This window comes from Anguilla rostrata, chromosome 2 (assembly GCF_018555375.3).
Source record: "Anguilla rostrata isolate EN2019 chromosome 2, ASM1855537v3, whole genome shotgun sequence".
Classification (NCBI taxonomy): Eukaryota; Metazoa; Chordata; class Actinopteri; order Anguilliformes; family Anguillidae; genus Anguilla; species Anguilla rostrata.
Window position 1 is genome coordinate 31,475,055 of NC_057934.1, and position 22,400 is coordinate 31,497,454.

Below are 22,400 nucleotides of genomic sequence, written 5' to 3' on the forward strand. Positions count from 1 at the left end.
AAAACCGTATATGTCCAGAAGCCAAATGGTAGTATAAGCCATATGCATGTCTACCACGGACCTTAATAGGCGAAATGTAGGAAAGAAAAGAAAAACAAATGTGAATGAATGGATGGACCGAAAACACAAGACCTTGAGGGATGCAGGGAAACCATATGTAAACAGAAAAGGAGAGGTGAAAGAGGGAAAAATTCCACCCAAAGAGGTATGTGGAAGAACCGTATATGAAACATTCGAACTAGCTAGCTAACTCGCTAACAACGGTTGTTGCCTGATGAAATTCAGTGATCATGTTAGCTGTTACGTTGTATTATGATATAGTTAGCTAGCTAGAAACTTTAATAAACCTGTAATTCTATCTACAATATGTCAATGTTACTAGCTATCAGTATCTTGTGTAGCTAACGTTACATTTTTTTCTGTTTGCTGTCAAGGGGAAGGTGTGTGCCAATACGTGTGTGAGGGAATGCTCCAGACTAACGAAGGAGAGGAAACTGCAGCTCTTCACTGAGTTTTATGCTATCTCATATGAGAGGCGATTTTAATCTGGAAGTCAGTATTGTATTCCATTTACCCTAGAGTTCATGACAAACATAAAGGCAACAGGAATGTGTTAAACATAATACGGTCTTAATTCAAATGGTTCAAGCTGCTATTATGCATGGGACTTATATTTTTGGAATGTGGAAGAACAGTATAAGTTCTAATAACTTCCATTTTGTTTTCATTTAGCAAAATAAAAACAAATCTAACAGTAAGAAAGAAGTGTGTGTTCTGTATCTTCAATACAAAACATTAATAATGTGATGTACACAGGCCTAAAATAAGAAAGGTTTGATTATCCAGAAATCGAAACAATGGACTTATATGGTTCTTCGTCTGCAGGATTCAAGTATGGAGAGCTTTTTGGCATCGGTGTTCATTCTGAGATCATTTATAATCTGCAAGTGCAGTCTCTGCTATGGTTTGCCCTAAAACCAGACTGCAATGTCTCAAGCACATGACTACTACAGAGGAACTCATTCAGCTGATTAAAAACCAATTTTTCTAAAATCTTACTTAAAAAGGGGAGGTTTAAAAAAAAAACAAAAAAAACATTGTTCTATTGTTCTAACATTGTTAAATCAATGGTGAAACAATGTTTTAAAACAATATTGACACTGCACTAGAGAATACTGACATGATTTGGTTGAGACATTGAGCGTGCACAACTATACACAACAAGGTCTGTAGATGTTCAAGATTAACTGCGTGATTATATATTTGTAAGGAGACATTGCTGTTGCTTTGAGTGCCACAAAAACTTTGCCCCATTGAGGTCAATTGTATCAGTGTGAGCTGCAGTGGGTATCTAGAAAACTATCTGGTGGGAAACATAGGCCCTGTTCAGACCTGTACTTTGTATCCAGATATATCCAGATTGTGTCTAGATTCAGTCGAGACGGATGTCAGTTCACACCTGGCATCAGAATGCGTCTCCACATGCGTCTCGAGTGACCACTTGATCGGATCTCATTTCCCCACTCAATATGCAAATAAACACGTACATCATTTCCGTTTGCAAAGACCAAGTGTGTTGTTGTTCGAAATTTTGAACGTCGTGGAGAATGCCAGCTCACGCGATTTGAGAACGAACTGGAGATCAGAAAAAGGAGGAACAAAAGGAGAGCCGCTGCTTTCGCCTCTGCTATGATAGCCACGAGACCCGAGAGGACATTATGGATGCATGCAAGAAGTCAAGACTGGTGGAACAGAATCGTAATTGGGACATTCACTGACGAACAATGGCTAGCTAATCTTCGCAGGCAACGTCGCACATTTGATTTCATATGTGGGAAACTGCGACCACTGCTACACAAAAGAAGTACACATTTGCGATTGGCCGTACAACTGGAGAAGAGGATTGCGGTGGCAATTTGGCACCTCACAATCGGGTACAGACTTCAAAACTTTGCCAGAGTTGTTGTTGGTATTGGCAAATCAAACACAATGTCCGACTGTGTTTGGGAGGTTTGTCGTGCTATACGTACACTTCAGCGCCAATTTATTAGTTTGCCTCGAGGGTACAGACTGCGGGAGATTGTGGATGGCTTCGAGGAGAGATGGGGGTTCCCCCAATGTGGGGGAGCAATAGATGGCTGTCATATCCCCATCACTGCGCCTTCCAACAACGCAAAGGATTACTTCAATCGCAAAGGAAGTCATTCCATCATCTTACAAGCTGTTGTGGATCACCTCTCTCGGTGAGTAACACACTTGAACACACCCACACACACACACACACACACTCTCTCACTCAGTGGTAGAAGGCCAAGACTGAGACTTGTGTTACCCTGATGGTTAATATACTGTACATCTTTTGAGGTAACTTATATTGCATTTGTAATGTATCAAATGATGTATAAACAGTTATTTATTTCTGTTATTTTAGACTGCGATAGTAGCCTGTTTGTCTGCCTCATGGAATCAAGTAGGTCATTAAAGCTAGTCTGTTTCCTTTTTCTTTTCCATCAACAGATTCACCAACATCAACGTTGGATGGGCTGGCAGTGTGCATGATGCAAGAGTGCTACTAAACTCCACACTGTTTGATCTAGCTGAGAGTGACAACCTTTTCCCAACGGTGAGGCATAATCTTGTAATGTTCTACGGATGTCCTGCTCATTTGTGTTTACTTGTCCTATGCATTAACTGCAGATAAATCTAATTATTAACCCCAAGAGTGATTGTTTTATTTATATTTTTTTCCATTTAGGACAGGTATACAGGTATACAGGTGCACATCATACTCTTGGGAGACCCTGCATGCCCTCTCTTGAGCTGGCGAATGAAGGGATACCCCGACAATAGATATCTTACTAGAGAGCAGAGGCATTTCAATTACAGTCTGAGTCGTGCACGCATGAATGTGGAACATGCTTTTGGAAGGCTTAAAGGGAGATGGCGATGTCTATTGAAGAAGTTGGATGTCAGCATCTCGAGGGTCCCCACCATTGTCAGCAGCTGCTGTGTCTTGCACAACTTGTGCGAGTCGCAAGGAGATGGGTTTTTGGAGGACTGGAGGGAGGAAGTGGAGGAGCCAGCAGAATTGAGGGAACCAGATATTCCAGTGCCTCATGAGAGAACAGCATAGCCACAGAATGTTAGACAAGTACTCGCTACATTTTTCACTGAGAACTGAACACTAACATTTTTAATAAGTCTTTGCTAAGGTGCAGGAAGAAGCAATGAGTCCAAACTGAATGAAGAGGTTTCCGCACACTTCGATCTATGCAGTGTTTCACTTTATTTAGAGCTTTTGGTCTATCAGACCTTCATCAGAGCATAAGCTCTGATGTATGCTTTTATGGTGCGACAGACCGAAAGCTCTAAATAGAGTGAAACACTGCATAGGTCCAAGTGTGTGGAAATCTTTTCTTTCACGTTAAACACCTTCAACAATTATGCGTCTTGTGTATGCTTTGTTTATTGATATTACAGTAAGGATTTAGTGTGACAAAATCAGATCTCAGATAAAACATTTGATCCTCTTGTGTCCTTGCCATTGTCTGAGTGTTTCACGGTTCATATGAGAACTCTTGTTTGCTCTGTTTTGTAGTTTTAGGTTGGAACCTGAGGGAAAAATGTGCATTCAAAGACAGGTTTTAAGATCTTTCATTTAAATACTGTAGTGCACACAAATATGTTTAAACATTGTCTTTTACAACAAAAAAAAAATTAACACCTGTTAAATAACAGTAACAGTGCCCCATATTTATGGGCCTCTTCAGGACAGCAATTACGTTTAAAAACACAAAACTTATAAATTTAGCAAAAAAAAATTAAAAATAATGTGCAATAACGTCACATTTTTCTGCTAAAACAAAGTGGACCAACTGTTGAGTCTTTGTCCTATAGTGGGGTGAAGGTGAATTGTTTTATAAAAAATAAAGTAACAATGTCTTTTACAAAAAAAATTTCACACCTTAAAAAACTGTGTGTGGACATGCCTGGCCTACAAACAATGGCAATAACACTAACAATGCCCATGTCTGTGCCTCTTGAGGACAGCAATTGTGTTTGTCAGAATATAATAAAACAAGCTATACATTTAGCAAAAATAAAAAAATTAAGGTGCATATAAACGTGCAGTTCTTTTGCTACATTAAAGTGGCACAACAGTTGAGGCGTTGCCTTATACTATAGGTGGGTGAAGGACGGAGGGCTATCGTCCGCATCCAAGTGGCTTGCCTGCCGGGGTGGGTTAAACTGTGTGTTGCGGTGAGGGTGTTGGACTGGGGGGACAGACTGTGACGGTGGCGCTGGTGGTGGCATCAGCTGATACCAGGGGTAAGAGGGCGCGTGCCCAGGAGGGCGTTAGGCAGAAGCCATAGTTGTGGCAAGAGATGCAATTGACTGCATCATCATCCCAAACAGTTTCTCCTCATGGGAATGCTGTGCTCGTTGCATCTGCAGAAGCGCCTCTTCGTCTTTGCTGTCGCACACGGCTTTGGAGAAGGCCTCCAGGGTTGTTTCAAACTTAGACTTCTTCCGTCTGGTTTGCCCACTGCTGGAAGTAGACGGTCGCTTCCTCTGGATAGATGAGGAGGAGGATGGGGATGATGGTGATGTTGATGTAGCAGCAGCATCTGGTCCAGTAGTATCTACAAACACAAACAAGTAAAATAAGACATTACAGCCAGCTCTCATTGGGTGGAAAAAGACAATGCAGCACAGTGCCAAGTTTCTCAGTACTACTACTCAGTGAAATTGAGGCGTGCGAGACCACAGATTGCACTGTGACCGGAAGTTGTAGAACGCAGCAGAGCTAGCAACGACATTACAAACAAAGGTTACAAGTAATTTTGACAAAAGTAGACTAAACCTATAAACCGAGACACGAATTATGGTCCTTTAACCAATGAAAGGAAGATAGAGTGGTAAAGAACGAATGTAACTCCCCCCTTGCCTTTCTGGAGAGGCAGTACTGTTGCATGGCAAGTAAGCGATGGCGCTAAGGACGGGAACCCAACTTTTCCCTCAGTAAAGATTTACACTATCCGCTTGTTCTTTATCCAAAGGGGGTGGTATAACGTACATTCAAGGGTTCTGACGGTAATATACATATAATCGCCATCAGGGTTAGAATTAGTGATAAAATGGTTAATGTTCATACATAGCACATGTGGTGCAGGCAGCCTCAGCTGCTAACGTAAAGGATAGCTTGAGAACAACCACATTAATATAGGACTGGGGTCAGACTGTTGAATGCATTTTAATACAATTCAAGTTTGTTTCTCAAACTAGGTACATATCGTCACTATCACCATCGTGGCCCTGGGTTTCAGCATGCGTAGTGTTGCTCAACGTGACTGCTGCATCTGCAATCGCGTCCATTGTGGAGTTGAAAAGAGGCTCTTGGTTGTAATCGAGTCCAACACGTCACCTTCACCGGGACAGAATAAGGGTCGGTCTCCTAGCACCCTGTCTAATTCCTCGTAAAAGGGACAGCTTATTCTGTCCCTACCGGACTTGTTGTTTGAGTCCTTGGCTTTTCTGAAAGTAGTCTTGAGGTGTTTGATTTTAATTTGGCATTGCTGCCATGATCGACTATAACCATTCCCCTCCATCTTTTTCGAAATCTCCTCATAAATCTCCCGGTTGCGATATGAATCATGCAGTTTCCGTTGTACTGACTCTTCGGCCCAAATGGAAATCAGGAAATCAGTGTTTCGCGTGTACTCCATCCATGAGAATCCATTTTGCCTGTTGTTCTGGCTTCTTCCTGTTGTTTCACACTTTAATATGATGCCGTTGGTGCGCGAATGAGTACGTACTTCCGCTTACGCAGAGGACGTCAGTTGACTAGGCGGTCCTTCAATGTGGCCCAGGACGCATTCGTGTACACACTACTAAAAGAATGTGGCCATATGCGACCAAGACCACCTCCGAATGTGGTCTGAGTGGTCGGATCTCAATGCGTCCTCAATGTGTCTTGGGTGCATTCACACCTGTAGTTAGAGCTGTCCACTCGTGATCAGATCACCCAAGACGCATCTTAATGCTAGGTCTGAACAGGGCCATAGCTTTATCTCATTTTTGGGTGACCAGCTCCTTTAATACTATAGGGCAGTCTTGTCTGTGGTGATGATCACCCATTAACACCTATACAGCTAGTTATAAACAATGCTGCATTCTCAATTCTCAATTAAGAAATTAGTTATATAGTGTAGTAGTTATCATTCTTCACGTGAGTGGTGTTAAAAATGTTTAAAATTTGAGTGTAGTTTCCAGCTCGAATGCCTTTTTTTCCCTGAGGGTCGACTGCAGCCTGGAAGGCTTCCCCGCCCCCCTGCACTTCAACTAATTGCAGGTCACCAGCCTCATCTGCAAATTCAGCAACTGCGTTCAATCACCCAGTTAACGACACAGCTATCATGCTAACACCAGTACAAAGATAATTGTACTTTCAAATCTGTTTTTGCATGTCTGCAAACTTCTTATTTATTGGTCAGAAATACATTTTTGGATATCTAGCTTTGATGCCAAGCGCAAAACCCAACAGCTAACAATAAGACTAGCCAGATAACTGGCTAGTTAGTATCTCCAGCTTGGTTTAATTGAACGTGGTAACGTTTCTGCATTAAATAATGCACATGGAACTACATTTCTAACATCCTACTGGTTATTTGGATGGCTGGTATGCCATCCAGATAAGTTACAGCTAGGTGCGGCGGCATGCCACATACACAACACTGAGAGTTTGGCACTTTTCAGGGTTTCCTACAGAAATAACCACAATGACCACAGACTCTCAGCCCTTAAAAACATTAATTTCTGTACCTTCTGACCTCATGTCAACAGTCAGAACTCACAAACAACTTCACACATCCGCACAGTAAACCCTCAAACTTAGGGGATTTTGCATTTTGTCCTTCTTCGTCTTCTTTTTCCTGCTTGATTACATCACCACAAATGCTCCAGGCCCACAAACAATATGTCTTCCCCATTGGGCATTTAGCTATACCAGCCAATCAGAACATCACATACACAGGTTCAAGCGAGAATTTCCACTAAAAAAAAAGAACTGTCCTTAAGGGCCCTCCAGTGCATTTCATATGAACACTTACATCAATAGCCCTTTCTGATATAGTTTGCTAAGGGAATGTTGCTGCTATTTTTCTGTGTTTTTTCAATGAGATTCATTCAACAAAACAAATTATTAGCAGGCCTGCACCTGCATAATGTTTTCTTCGTTTCAGTTATAACACAATAGTCACCTGTCATGCTGTTGAGATCTCTGTACAACAATCCTTGATAGTTTCTGACCTGTCCTCTAAGCAGTTTCCATGGCTACACAGTCAGAAGTAGTGAGAATTTAACTCCAGCTACATTCAAAGACATAAACTTCAAAGTACTGCAACTTTCAACTCATTACCTGGGATTACTGAATCCTATATAAAGGAAATTACACTGTTACCAACTGGATTAATTTTTTCCTTTAAGTTTTCAAGTTTCTGTTATTTGTATAGTGCCAACATTGGGCCTCATTTACAAATCTTTTGTTAAATACTTCTTACTTTTGTTCTTTATGAAAGTTCCCACAAAAAACCGTGGGAATCATAAAACATGCGCATGTGTGCGTATCCCAGGTGTATTAGAGGATGATGCCAATTGTTCATAAACTGACGTACCTGTTCACATTGATCCTATAAAAGGAATGCCACCTGTAGTGTCATGTGCAAACATCAGCCATTCATCACTCTCTGCAAATGTATCTGTGCCTCATATGTGTGGTCCCAAAAGACGCACTCACTCCCTAAGGCACGATTAGCCATGTAATCCAAAAGCAAGACCTGGGGTTGGGTGCGTGTTTGTAGGTCTCTATAGATCATTATCATAAATCACTTTTATCAATAAACAATATGAATTACACGTTTCCAACAAGGTTATTATCATAAACTAAAAGACGAAAAGTGCATGAGGGAAAAAACATTGTAAACTGAAATAAAAGTAAAACTAAACTGACCTAATCTACTCAAAAAATTAAATAAAAAGCTAGTGAAAATTCAGAGGTTAATGAGGTTAGTTAATGTAGTTAAAATCAATAGCATATTTAATGTTAATATATTACTATATATTAGTAGAATTATTTTATTGACAAACACTTGTTAACATGAGGTCTGTAACAACTACTGCATGGATAATGAAGCATTCTAAATACACACATCTGTGTATGCCTTTACGTATTATGCTTCCAAACGCACATAGATTCTGATCATACCAAAGAATAAAGTAAAATTAAAAAAGTGAAATATTTATGGAAACATTCGTAAGGACAGTTAACGATCAAATTTTATTGTACGATTTTTTTTGTTTGCTTTGATTTAATACATTTTCTAATTTATAAAGATTGCCCATGCAGTTTTCTGCATTGTTATTTGTGATTTAAATGCACGTGCTAATTTCATGAATTTTGTTTAATTTTCTATTAAGTAGTTCCATGTTTAATCAGTTGAATATTTATCATTATATTGACCGTTGCCTTCAATATACTGTAAATGTTAGCATCAGCCTTACAAAAAAAAAAAAAATGGACAAAATGGTCTAGTTATATACCTAATTCATCACAAAAAAACTAGATTTTAAGTGAAGCGTTTGTACTTGCTAAAAGCCTGAAAAGACAGGAAATGGAATTGATGAGTCCAACTGCTAACATCAGCCTGATCTTCATCAAGGGGTATCAGCAAAGATCTTTGATAACTACTACAGCCCTGTATATATCTACTATATTTCAAACAACATGTACTCATCACTGGGCAGATTGCTTAAGATTCTTAAGAACCTTCTCTCAAACATGAACTGAAATCATAATATGTAGAGAGTATGTAAACAGCATGCATTTAGCTTGCTAATTAGGTATACTGTAACTTAACTAATGTTAGCTACTTGTGGCAGCTTAGTTTTTACATAATGAAATTAATGAAACACATTGGTATTACCTTGCTAGTTGCTGAACAAAGGCAGACCAATCTAACACAATTTAAGTACACAAAACAAATCATGAAAGAGAATTTATTAGCCAACATTAATGCTTGATAGTCATATCAAATTAGTTTGACGGTTAGCTAGCTAACTAGACATGACTGTTTCCATGGAGATCCTACTAAAAAGATCACATTAGTTGCCCCAGCTGTATTCATCTAACATCAGCAAATACAATACAATACCTGTTAACTGAACTGACTAGCTATGTGGTTTCACCCTTGTTTGCTTTACTATACTGGATCCGACACGTCGTTAATTGACTGCTTGCCACTTCAGACAAAGTCAGTGTATGTCTGACTGGCTGCCAGGTATTTACTGCCTGACTGTACGACCTTGAGAAGCTAACCTGATTTATAAATTAGCATTGTGTCTTCCCATGTTAAGTCTATAGGCAATTAGTTGTCTAAATTTTGAGGTATTATTCAAATTTAAGGACGTATGTCTCAAAATGACCTTCAGAATACTCCAAAATCAGTATTTGGCGATTGTAGCCCACCTGTGAAATGGCATTGAGATTTGTTTTGAAACGGCAAGTTTTAAATATCACTGTTTTACATGGGAGGGTTACCACGCTCCGTGTAATTGTAGAAGTAATGCTCGGTGTCTCTGCCTTTGCTCATCATTTCGATCCAAGAGGTTGCAATTTGCAGATAGCTCAAAACAGTCACTGATCATGACAGACAATTGGTCCACTCTCCAAAAATACTTTGCATAGTAAGATTCTTATGAGACTGTAGTCCCTTTGTCTCTCATTGTGGTTCCCATAACACCTGATGTGCTGTTGATGAATTCCATATGAAATTACAATACAATTACAACGTCTCTTTCAGGCTTTTTAAAACCCATCCCTACACCCCACTAAAAAGTGATGAATCCAAAAAAGACTTTTCAGTCGCCAATGATGACAAACAAAGAAGACAAAGACATTGCACATCTGAACGTTCTTAGCACTTGGAAGGGATGGGAGAGATCTATTCATGTGTCTTCATACACTTGACCCACAAATCCCCCCCTCCACCCCCACTCTGCTCAGATGATGCATTCCCCATCATGGCACTTCATGCATTGAAATCCCATCTCTATCTGTAAAAATATTATTTTAAAATGATTTATACTGTAATTTTGCATATGCGAGAACTACCTGGATGCATTGTGTGAGTGATGGCAAATATTTTAGCCTTTATTCTTAAGCTTTGAAATTTGAAGCTTGATTATTGGGAGCTAGTGGTGTGTGGGTGACTGAATGTATGAAATCCATTTTTGGAAAGTTTAACTATTTCAACAAGCTGGCAAGCAAATGACAGCATAACACACAAATAGGCTATTTCTCCAGTTAACTGATTAAAGTATCACACACTGAACAATGTATCTTTTTAATTTCAACTATCACACTTCTGAATGCATCTTTTAAAACAATAACTAGCCAAGTTAAATGTAGGTTAACTAAAATGAAATTATATAAAGCAGTGACCTTTTCTGTAATTGTGCTTGTTAATTACTTCATGCTGAACTTTTAACCCATCTTTAAGCATCATCTGACAACAACCCTATGGATGCTTTCACATCGCTAGGGAACATTTACATAAATATCATTTTGTCACTAAAACTTGTTCATAAAGTGTGAAAATGAGTAATTATTCAAATTTAACATTTTCTTTGATTTAATTACAGTACAGCTGTCACGGTACGGGGGCTAGGACCCAGGCGCAGAGTGGGGAAAAAACACGAAACTCAAAAATGTCGATACAAACAAGACTTTACTAACAGAAAACAGAACGAACAAAGAGCCATGAGGGGCATATAACAAAAACTAAAAGAATACAAAAAACAGAACTTCACAAGCACAGAAACAAGTGGCAGAAGCACAAGCGGGTCAAAAACACAGGCAGGTACATAAGGTCAAATCAAACACAAGTAGGAAACAAACACAAGGAACCAGCACCCGAGTCAAGGGAACAAAGAACTTAAATAGACAGGGGGTAACAAGACACAGGTGAACTCAAAATACAATCAACCCAGAAAAGGAGGGGATAACAAGACACAGGTGGGAACAATGATAGAATAATGAGACAATTGTAAACAATCATACAATTAACAGGGGGGAGCAGGACACAAAACAGAAGTGCCGCCATCTGGCGGCCCAACAAGGGAAACACAGACAGGAAAACACAGAACCGTGACAACAGCACCTGGATAATTGTTTTGTTTTTGTTGTTGTTGCTATAACTGAATGCAAACTGTGCAATCAGAAATGGTTCTGTAGTTAATGAAGGAAAGCTCCCCTCTGCTTCTCTGTGCCTGTGCCTGTGCCTTTGCCTTGTCCCATGTTCCTGTATAGGAGGAGTCCACTGTCAAGTCTCTGTCCTCTCTTTTTGCGGGTTAATGAAAAAGAATGACTGTGCAGTGGCCAGCAAGTTTAGAGCTTAAGTCGAAATCGATATGCAAGCATTGTTTGAGAGGAAGGCTTGGTGATTATGACAGATCCTGGCCAAGGTGAATCAATAGCCTGAGTGGTGTGTATCACACCCAGGTGGATACCTTATTTATTTATGTATTTATTTATTTTTGTTGAGGAATTATTGCTAAACCAATACAGTTTATGTTTCTAAAGCAAAGCCTGACGAATAGTATTAGTACACTGAGGGCCAAATTTACTAAGGAAATAGTTGCAGTGCAAAACATGCTATATTGTGGCTCTGTTGCAGTCACAGATACCGACACATTAACAACCAATTTACCAAAACTATTTCTATTTACACAACCAAATAAATTCAATACCCTCATTTGTAATTTTGCAGTAGTCAGAAATAATATGGGATGCTTACACCTCCAGATGGATACAGAGCAGGCACAGGTAGTGAGGGAACCACAAGAAAAAGAAAACACATTTACAGATCAGGAAATATAGGTAATTGTCAACGAGGCACAGCTTCAGAACACTGTATAGGATTCAAATTTGAAGTGACAGCACATCTAAAATTAATTCATTAGGTATAATACAATACAACAGTAGAAGATATGAAGAACTGATGGCATGATGTTAGGTGGCATAGAAAATGACAAACTTTACAGGGGCATAAGACATAGGTGGTGGTCCGACGAAGGAAAGAATATTAACACCAATAGAAGAGGGAGAAAATCTCTGCAAATTGAGCAAATCGTGGGGCTGGAAGGAATAGACACTGAAGAACTTGTAATGGAAGAAGGCTACAGAGCATTTGAAGGTAAGCCTAAAACTGTTGAGGTTCACAGTTCATTACATACCCAACTGAATGCATACGCAGAAGAATTGCTTCAGAACTGTGTTTTCATACTAACTGCTAGCTGATGACTTCAACAACAGTCTTGTCTCCTTTCAATAAAACAAATATAATCTCATATTATATATGAAAATAAACAAGACGTGATTAGTAGAAACATGTGAAACATTATTTTAAATCCCATCTCCATTCCAGAGTGTTATGTATCATTTGTTCATTTCCAACCCATGCAGCCCACAAGGAAAACTGATCTGACTGTGGAGGATGTGTGTACAGCCTGACAGCCTGTGTGTGAGCTATAGGCTATAGGGTATATCAGTGCAAATTACTGCCTGCTTTCAGGCATTGTAAAAATTCTCACACAAAGAAGGGTGTGACACAATTAATGCATGCTTCGGTAAATTCATTGGAATACGTAATTGTCCTGATTACATAATCTCCATCCTACTTTAGCACATTCAGTCCGGGTATACATATGCATGAACAAATTTAACAATGCATCAAAATGGAAAGTCGCACAGTAGCATAATCCCCACAAAATAAATTCTAATAGCAGTTTTGATCCATTGTGATTGTTTAGTAAATACAATGTAGATACAGCAACGTTGCAGCGACTTCTTTTGCATCAGAAAAGCAGGTGCTATCCTTTAGTAAATCTGGCCTTGAGTTTCTATATGTTTGGTTGATGCTTTTCCTCCATTCCACCTACATTCTCTTTGTGCTTCCATCTATTACATCTATTAGAGTCTCAGGGATGCTCACTAACATCTAACTACAGCAAGGATCTGGGCAAGAATTCACTAACTCCCATTACTTCAGGTTGGTACATTCACATTGAGAAATACCAAACAGGTAATGAATTTGTTGTTCATAATTTTAAGCTCTTGTTGTTAAAATTAATATGAGCTAAAATTATATAAATGTGTATGTATGAATACTTATACATCAAATCAAACAAACACATTATTGGCTATTAGGCTAGCTGATGGCTAATTGAAAACCTCTCTGGAATATGCACATGCACATGCCAACAACATAAATCACACACTAAATAATGTGCACTAAGTATTCAATACTGTCAGCCCACAGTACATACTTTAAATGTATAGTGCCAGATTTACTAAGCCTTTTGCGACTACTTTCAGATGCAGATATGATGCATTCTACCCTAGAAACGTGTCTTATGTATCAAAGAGGCGCACAAGGCTGGAAGTGAAGTATGCGGGTGATCTACGTGTGTCATTGCAAGGTGTGCTTCCCTCCTCAATGCATATACATTTAAGGAAGGAACCCACAAATAATTGGGTATATTATTTATTCCGTCAAATTTACTGAAGTTCACACAATTAATTAAGTCATTTGTTGTGTGAAATTTCTTCACCTCTAAAGATCATAAAGAGCAGGCATAAATCAAGGCACAAGCAAGACTGAAGCATAGTTATAGTCCTCAAAGATTCACTGACGGTATCTTTACAACAAGAATCACATTTCACCTTCCTGAACAAGAAATAATTAAATGGTATCATTATTATGAATTATTATTCATTATTGCAGCCAAGCAATAAAGATTGGGTGTTTGTCATGGAAAATATTGGCTAAAGTCACAAAGCAGTCACGGCAAAGTTGTTGAATCACGGAGTGTTTAAAAACATTAATTTATTAAATTAACCAAGTGGGAAATTATTCTAATTACATGTGCAGCTGTAGCAATAGTAACAAGTGCCTGAAGTTTCAAAAAACTCAGTGGGAAGTTGTCGCTAGTAGCTTAAATAATATTAATGAACGCATTGATAGACTAGTGCATTAAATTGTGTTTAATCTGAGAAAGAAATGTGGACCATCTGAGAGAGAAATGTGGTCCATCTGAGAAAGAGAATGCTTTTTGCCTTAATCAGAGCATTATTAGAAACATTATTAGCATGCAGAACATGCTCAAATTGCATTGCTGAAATACTGTAACAAAACACAGGGTTGCTGTTTGTTTGTTCTTAATTCTTTAAAGTTGTCGCAAGGTTTGAGTCTTTGAGCACCTGTTGTCACTGAAAACATTACCATAACTACAGGAAGAGCACTCAAAAAATCACTAAAATGGTGAAAAGTTGTCTACCCTCAGAGCAACGTTATTACGTTTTTGGTGAGTTTTTAGCCTCACAAAGTCACTGACGTGACGAGACTCCACATGTGTTTCCTGGAACCTGGTTGGTGGATTATTTTGGGCACACAAACATTTGATTGGATCATGGAATTGGAGCTGAGAGATAGATAAATCATTGATTACTGCTTAAGCATGTTATATGCATGTTAAATCAGGTTCCCCATTTACTCCACCCCCTAAAAGGGGTGTTCCTGCCCCAAGCTGGTGGCCAATTGATCAAGCAGTGAGTTTATTGCAGAGTCAGTTGAAGACAGAGGAGGAGAATTCTTTGATTGTAAACACAGGCTAAAAAATCTATGTGTAGTATGTTTTTTAGTTTTGGCATGAATAGTTAAATTTGGCATAAATGTACTTTAGATTTATCAATTAAATCCAGTAAAAAAAAAATTAAAAGTACATTTATTAGCCTATATTTGTCTTGTAGATTTAATGTAGATCAGAAGGGAAAATTCAGTGTTCAACTTTACAAACAGATTCATGAACTGAACAGTTCACCTGTGGAGGGATTTCTCTGAGGAAGGTCAGACACAGACATTTCTTTTGTGATCAGTTTTGGGACCCCGAATATGATGGGCCTTTTTCTATCAAAAACAGTGAAACATTCTTGTATCATTTGAGTTTTGGCATATTATAATTATACTCAATAGTTAATTACCATTTTGTAGATGTCATTGAACAGTGTGGACCATGCTTCTTTAACAATTATAAATCTTTTTTCCCCAGGTGTAAATCAAGTAATCATTTTCATCTGAAAGTGCTGGCAGTGGGGCTGAACCTGTTGGTCATCATTGCATCACTGTTGAACAGAATTGACCGCACCATCTGTACCATCTCATTTCTATTTCATCTTGGCAAGTAGAACTTCAGAATGAAAAGTAAACTTTGGTAGCATTGCTATTTTAGCTGTTCTGTAACTTGTTGCTATAGATTTTGGCTTTTTTGTCAGGCACTCAAATCTCAATTAAGTCATTTCTAGTTGCTCTGGAAAGGATTTAATAGCAGTGCTGAAAGCCTGGAAAGTTGGCAATCAGGTTTAAACAGCAGAATGCAAGTGAGCAGTATGTTTACCCCACTCTCTTTTGGATGCCATATTCTTTGTATGGGGTCTCCTAAATTAGAATCCTTAAAGCCTTGGACTGAACACACCATCAAATCTAAACAGTCAGCTCTTGCTGAGTGAATGAGTGGGTACATCCATTTTGTGTTTAGTCATTAAAATGAGCCACACAAAAATGACTCATTCCCAAACATTTCCAAAGATGATTCATTCTTTTTTATAAAATGCATTTCTATTTTCCATTGTGGTCTGAAGTCACATCTCTTCAGACTTTACCTTGAATAACATGAATACTATACTTCTCTGCAGGGCAAGCCACTCAAGCAGCACTTTCATGTAATACTTGAATCTTGTATCTTTCTTTCTTGCTCTTTCTTGTAGCACTTGTTTCTTGATTTTGATGTTGGGAGTTCTTTTATCATGTCTAATGTAATCTCTTGTAATCTTGCCTGATTTCTAACTTAATCCATAGCTTTACTGGCGTAGCCTTAAGACTTAACCATAGCTTTACTGTGTGAAACTAGACTTGATGTTCATGGCTATGGATAGTTGCTACTTCATGACAGAATTGTACTACATCTGAGCTGAGTTTGTATTTGATCCAATAACCTTCAGTAAGCACTTATTGTATGATGCTTTCTAAAAAAGTGTCTGCCAAATAAATGTAATATAATGTATGCTATGAACTTGTTGGAGAGATATAATCTTAAGTGGGTAGAACCACCCATGTTCAGAGAGAGAAATGTCTGATCCAAGAAATACCTAATATTTGGATAAACAAATCATAGATCAATAAATCAAATTATATATATATATATATATATATATATATATATTATATATATATATATATATATACATATACTTTGAACTGCATTTCCATGTATGAAAGGTGCTATATATCACCTTTTATACAAGTAAATGCAGTTCAAAGTGCTTTCCATACAAATGCAAATGTGATTGACAAGAAACAATTCAAAACAAGAACAGAAATGTAAAATAATAAAACAATGGCAACAAGTGCACACCAAAATTTAAGATAAAAATTAAATTAGAAATAAACTAAAATGAAATAAATTAATAAATAAAACTTCCTAGATAAAAAAAATAGAACATCAGATAAAAGCCAAGATAAAAAGGTAAGTTTTGAGCTTATGTTTAAAATTATGAACACTTCCAGCTGCCCTCAGATCCTCTAGGGATGAATAGGGAGGCTATTCCAGGAGCTGGGAGCATAACAGTTAGCTGCCTCATAACATGGCTGCCTTACCAAAGGTTTTCAAGGTTTCTCTGAGAGGACCTGAGGGGCCTTCCTGGTTGATACATTACAAGCATTTGACGTCATGTCAAAAAAAGCCATGCAGCGCTTTATAAACTACGAGAAGAACTTTAAAAATAATATGAGAACTAACTGGTAACCAGTGTATTGGCTTTAAAATGGATGTAATATGCGCTCTCTTTTTGTTCGTTGCCAGCATTCAAGCATTAGAGTTCTGAATTAATTTGTAGTTGATTTATATTTTTTTTTTGTTGCAGAGACCAGGTGAGAGAGCATTACAATAGTCCAGCCTGCTAGTAATAAAAGTGTGCACCAGTGTCTCTATTGCTTTACGAGAGAAAACATTACACTCTAGTAATATTTTTCAGATGATAGAAGGCAGATTTAGACATTCATTACATTACATTACAGGCATTTAGCAGACGCACTTATCCAGAGCGACGTACAACAAATGCATCAGTTCAAGGTGCAGAAAAACACACTAGAGTGAAGTAAAGATCGTAGTGCCAGAAGTGACCACATAGATCAGGACTCCAACCCTGTAGGATAACCTGTTCAGCAAATAAACAAAACAAACCTGCCAAGTACAAAACAAGCACTGAAATCACATTTGCCTAATCAGAATCAAATTCCTGATATGAGAATCATATTCATAATCAAACATAGCATGTAAGTTTTTAGCTCGTTGGCTGGGGATAAGTCCCAGTGAATGTGATTTTGCAGCCAATTTCTCTCTCTGGGCCTTTGCACCAGTAACTAGTACCTCTGTTTTATCCTGATTAAGCAGTAGAAAAGGGTGGTGCCATCCAGACATTAATAACTAAAATACATTTTAACAGGGTGCCAATAGGTCTTGTGTAATCAGGAGACACAGAAACATGAAGCCATATGTCATCAGCATAGCTGGGAAAAGAAATGTCATGTCTCCTGATGGTACTACTCAAAGGAGGCATATATAGATTCAAAAGCAGTGGCCCTAAAATTGATCCTTGAGGAACACCACAGATTAACTCTGATTTTTAGATGAATACTCATCTACTGGTACAAAGAATCTACCAGAGAGGTAGGTAAACCATCTGAGGACAGTCCTGGACAGGCCAAATTATTACCTCAGTCTGTCTAAAAGAATTTGGTGATCCACCGTATCAAATGCAGATCTAGAAGTACCAGAACTACTTTAGCATCTAGATTCAATCTGCTACAGTTTACAAATTTTACTAATTTTACTGAATAACTTCAGTAATTTTACTAATACTAAAGGGTCAGTTGCAGAACCGGGAGCGTTATTGCAAAATGTGAAGCAGCGTGCTTTCCCAAACCTGCAGCTTCACTTAAAACCGTTGAGTTGAAAGCGTCATGTTGTTTAGCAGTCTGTTTCAGAATTGCATTTTGCTTTGTCAGTTGTCGAAACTGAGTGTGTGACTGTATCAATTTCTCCTGTAGCTCTCAGACTTTATCATATTTACCGCAAAAAAAAAAATGTCAGTAAAATCCTGAGTGTCAGCAAGTAAAAACATTTCAGAAAGCATGCTGTGGAAGGGTGGTGTGGTTAGGGTGCCATCTGCAGATGGAGAGGGAGCGGTTTAGCCGACACTGCAACCCCAGGTGTGTGCAATCACAATTAATTGCTAATTGTTTATATGCTCTGCCTGCAGTGAGACCGGGGCACTGGAATGAGACACACGCGGGAGCGACACCAAGTGCTTCCTTATCGTGTGTGTTTTGGTTTGGTTTGCTTTAGTTTTGTTTGTGTATGTACGCCCTTAACCCTGGCGCAATAAAACCTGTGTGCGTCCGAGAACAGAGGATTGTGTGGTTTGTGGGGAGAAGGACTGCAACACTTGTAACACCTGCATTTTAAAACCCTTTTACTCTCCAACGAATGTAGTAACCCCTGGGCATAGATGTTGGGAATACAACATCAAAATCAACACAGGCAGGGAAGGAGTTCATTAACTAGTCCCAGGTCAAAGAAGTGGTCCCAGTCCAAACAGGTTAACGACGACGACGTGGGCTTGTAGTAGCTCTTTATTCGGTTTGCTGGTTATCTGGCTAGCTAGCCGGCTGGTGGTTAGTTTTGCCATTCCCAGGACCACAGGACCAGCTAGAAAAGCTAACACCTGTGTCGTATCCTACACCTGTATTTAAAAAAAGTATTTCCAAATTTATTGAACGGATTTAATTGATGCAATAGAATGAACATCAACATGAATGAACATTGACAACAATTACCCTTTTTGAAGTACCACCATAAATGCACATGTGATGACTGCATCTCTTGGGCAAGTATATCAGACATGATGAAACTGCCAGTTTGGTTATGGTGTTGACACAGCGGTATTAAAGGGAAAGATTAAGGCTGTTTTGACTGGTCACAATAAAACCAAACCTTCATTATACCTGAAGGTTATTTATTCCTCTTATACCAAAGTCTTTTTCAACTATGGTGCAGGAGTGCTATTGCCTCTAAGCACAAAATTACTGAAACTGAGTTGGACATGCCTTAATTTGCCAAGCACCGAGCATTACCGCTAGAGTTTGACAGGAAAAACAGGGCCCTAAAGGTCATCAAGGAGGTGATATTGCCTCATTCGGTCCTAATGAGTCCCTTTTCCAAGGCGTCAGCAGATATTACATCATGATGTGCATGAAGGGAACAATGTGATATTTTTATGCAAATGAGCAACTGAGAATATTTACCAAGCACATGCAATGGTATTTTGCTTGTATTTAGCATCAGAAAAAGATTTTTTCATAGCATTCATGCATATATAATTGTGGGTGTTCTGCCAGAGAAGCTGTATTTCTTACTTCAGACCATAATCTCATGTAACCTCGGGAGAAAATTTGACTAATTTTGAGGCCTGACTTTTGAAAGGCAGGTGTAGACTTTGTATCAGGCAAAAGAATTTTGTCAAATAGTTGAAGTAAGAATTGCTGCCTGGAGAGATTGATGATGAGTAGTTGTTAGTGCATCCGGAAAGGATATTTCTTACCCAGATGAATCATACCCAGGGAATCAATAACAATTGCAGGCTTTCAAATCATGCAGTAATGCATTTACTCCATGAAATAAAATAAGAATGTTTAAAGAGAGTTAGTGCTCAATTTACTGCAGTAAACTTTAATGAACAAAGCCTATTTTCCAACATGTTACAGTGACAACATATTTCAAATGTATAACTTTGTATGATAAAAATTGAAATCAACCGACTATAGCAACTGTTAATGCACACATGCATACACACATTACATGCACACACATACTGTAATCGTTTTGCGCAGATGCCAAATCTGGGCATTCCTCACCCATTTAAGGGGTGTTCTATTTAAGGCTTTATAACTTTATAACAGATGTGAGCATCACAGAGATAAGTGTACGTCATCTCTTTTGATCGCATTACTTCGAAGTAATTCAGTAAAAAGTGAAAATTGTTACAATAGGTTCTTCCCTGTTTAGCTTCTTGACCAGGAGTGGTAATGACATTCTGTGACCGATAGTAATATGAAATAGAGAATACATGCCAAAAATATTTATTTTCTTTGCAAAAATATTATTATTTTATGTACAAAAATACTTGACAAAGCAAAACATGTTCAAGATGATTTTAAAGTTTCCACCAGTAAGATACATGAAACTACTCAATTATGTTGGTGTAAACTACTAATACTAAACTAATACGTATAGGAATTTGTAGTGATTATTACTTGTTCCACTCAAATGCTAATTATTTCTACACTTGTTTTATGTTGATATTACGTTTATTACATATAACATTTTGTGAGGGGGCATGGTTGTGGTGCCGGCTGCAGGTGGAGAGATGGTGGAGTGGTTTAGCTGGCTGGCAGTCGCAGCCTGAATATTCAATTGATTGTGGCATAGTGTGCTTGTATAAACCAGAGCCTGTAAAAAATATGGACAAAGCTACCGTGACGTCACCCATTGACTCTCCGTGGGTCTCTGAAACACGTTTGAAGCTCCATGGCGGGCGCGGCCATGTTGTCGATTTGGAGCCAAAACCATAAAGTTAAGCGGTTCTGTGATTTTTACAATGTGATTGACAGTCCGGTGCGGAAAAGCCCATCAACCTGAACGAACGATTGCAGAACGAACTTGAGGCTAGCTGACAGTCTGCTGTTGTGTTTTAAAATATATTATGAAATGTTTACGGAGTTTAATTTCCATCCGTTACTGTACTGTGTCATGTAATCACGTTATATGTATGACATTAATAATACAATTATGTTCAGTTATCTTCAATTCATGTTTCTCAGCAAAACGAATATGCTTAGCTAGCATATCAGCTTGCCAGTGAGCTAGGTAGGCTATCCGTGGTTAGCTCACGCATTAGCAATATGAACCACAGGGGAAGAACATCGACTACACTGATGGTCAATCAATCAGAGATGTATAGGCTACTGATGATTTGACTAGGCTAATTTTCATATAACTGTCTGGTAGACCTGCTGTTAACCGAGCAAGTTATCGTAGTAGGTTTTCGCCACAGTCAGTTAATGAGCCAGTAACTGCTACTACTCCATCGCCGTTTGTGGTGTTCACTTGCTGGGTGACGCTAGCTGACCGATCGTTCGCAAGTCGCTTTTTACCGAATAAAAATTAACACTGTCAGCGGTGATTAACAAATCTACCAAGTATTTTAATAACTGATCTGCAGGCGTGTATATATGACAACGCATTTTGTACAGAAAGTTTTCCACCTGGTGCATGAAGACAAAAATAATGTACATTGAATTTCTAATTATTATTAGGCTATTTTTTTTTTCTTGATTTTCTAGATCATCAAAACCAATGGAGAAAAGCCAATATACGCAAGGAGCCCCCAGGACCGATTCTGGAACCACTGTCTTAAATGCTCTTGTCGGTCTCTTAAATGCTAAAAACATGTTCCTTTCTAAATGCCAGTGTTACAAAGATGGTTAATTCGTTAAATTCTGTGTGTGTGATTTCATCTTGTGTTGTATGTTATTCAGCAAATAAACCTTAAGACTCTTAATTCGCTTCGTGAAACTGAAAATTTTTCAGTGTTTATCCCAAAATCGGGATTATAGTAGGTTTGTCACATGCGTGAATCATGGCCCAGGTAGACATTTACGGAATGTACACGACTGACAAGCCGTCAAACACGTTTGACAGATTGAATATTAGCCGGTCAGGGTTAGCTAGCTAGTCAAATGGCTTGGTAGCCGAAGTTGCAAACTGTTTTAGCATAGGCTACTAGACTATCAAATATAGCAAGCTGATTACGCTTTCTGCCAACTAATTATTTGGCTAAGTAGGCTAAAGGAAATAGTAAAAATGACTCGACTACCAAAAAACTTCAGAGGAGGATTATTTTATGGTCGTCTAGTGCAGCTATAAATAGCACACACCATAATGAAATCATTACGAAATGGGATGTCTGCATTTTCTGACTTCGCACAGGTGGACCGTGGTCGGAGCCGCAGTGTCAAGGCCAAGAGGCGCCACCTCCCACCCCAGTGACCATAGACTGTAGCCCCTACTGTAGCTTAGTGCTCCACAGTAATCAGGAAGTGCCGCAAACTGTACATCATTGGTCCACAACAAATATTATAACAGTGCCCAAATGACACAATAAATCA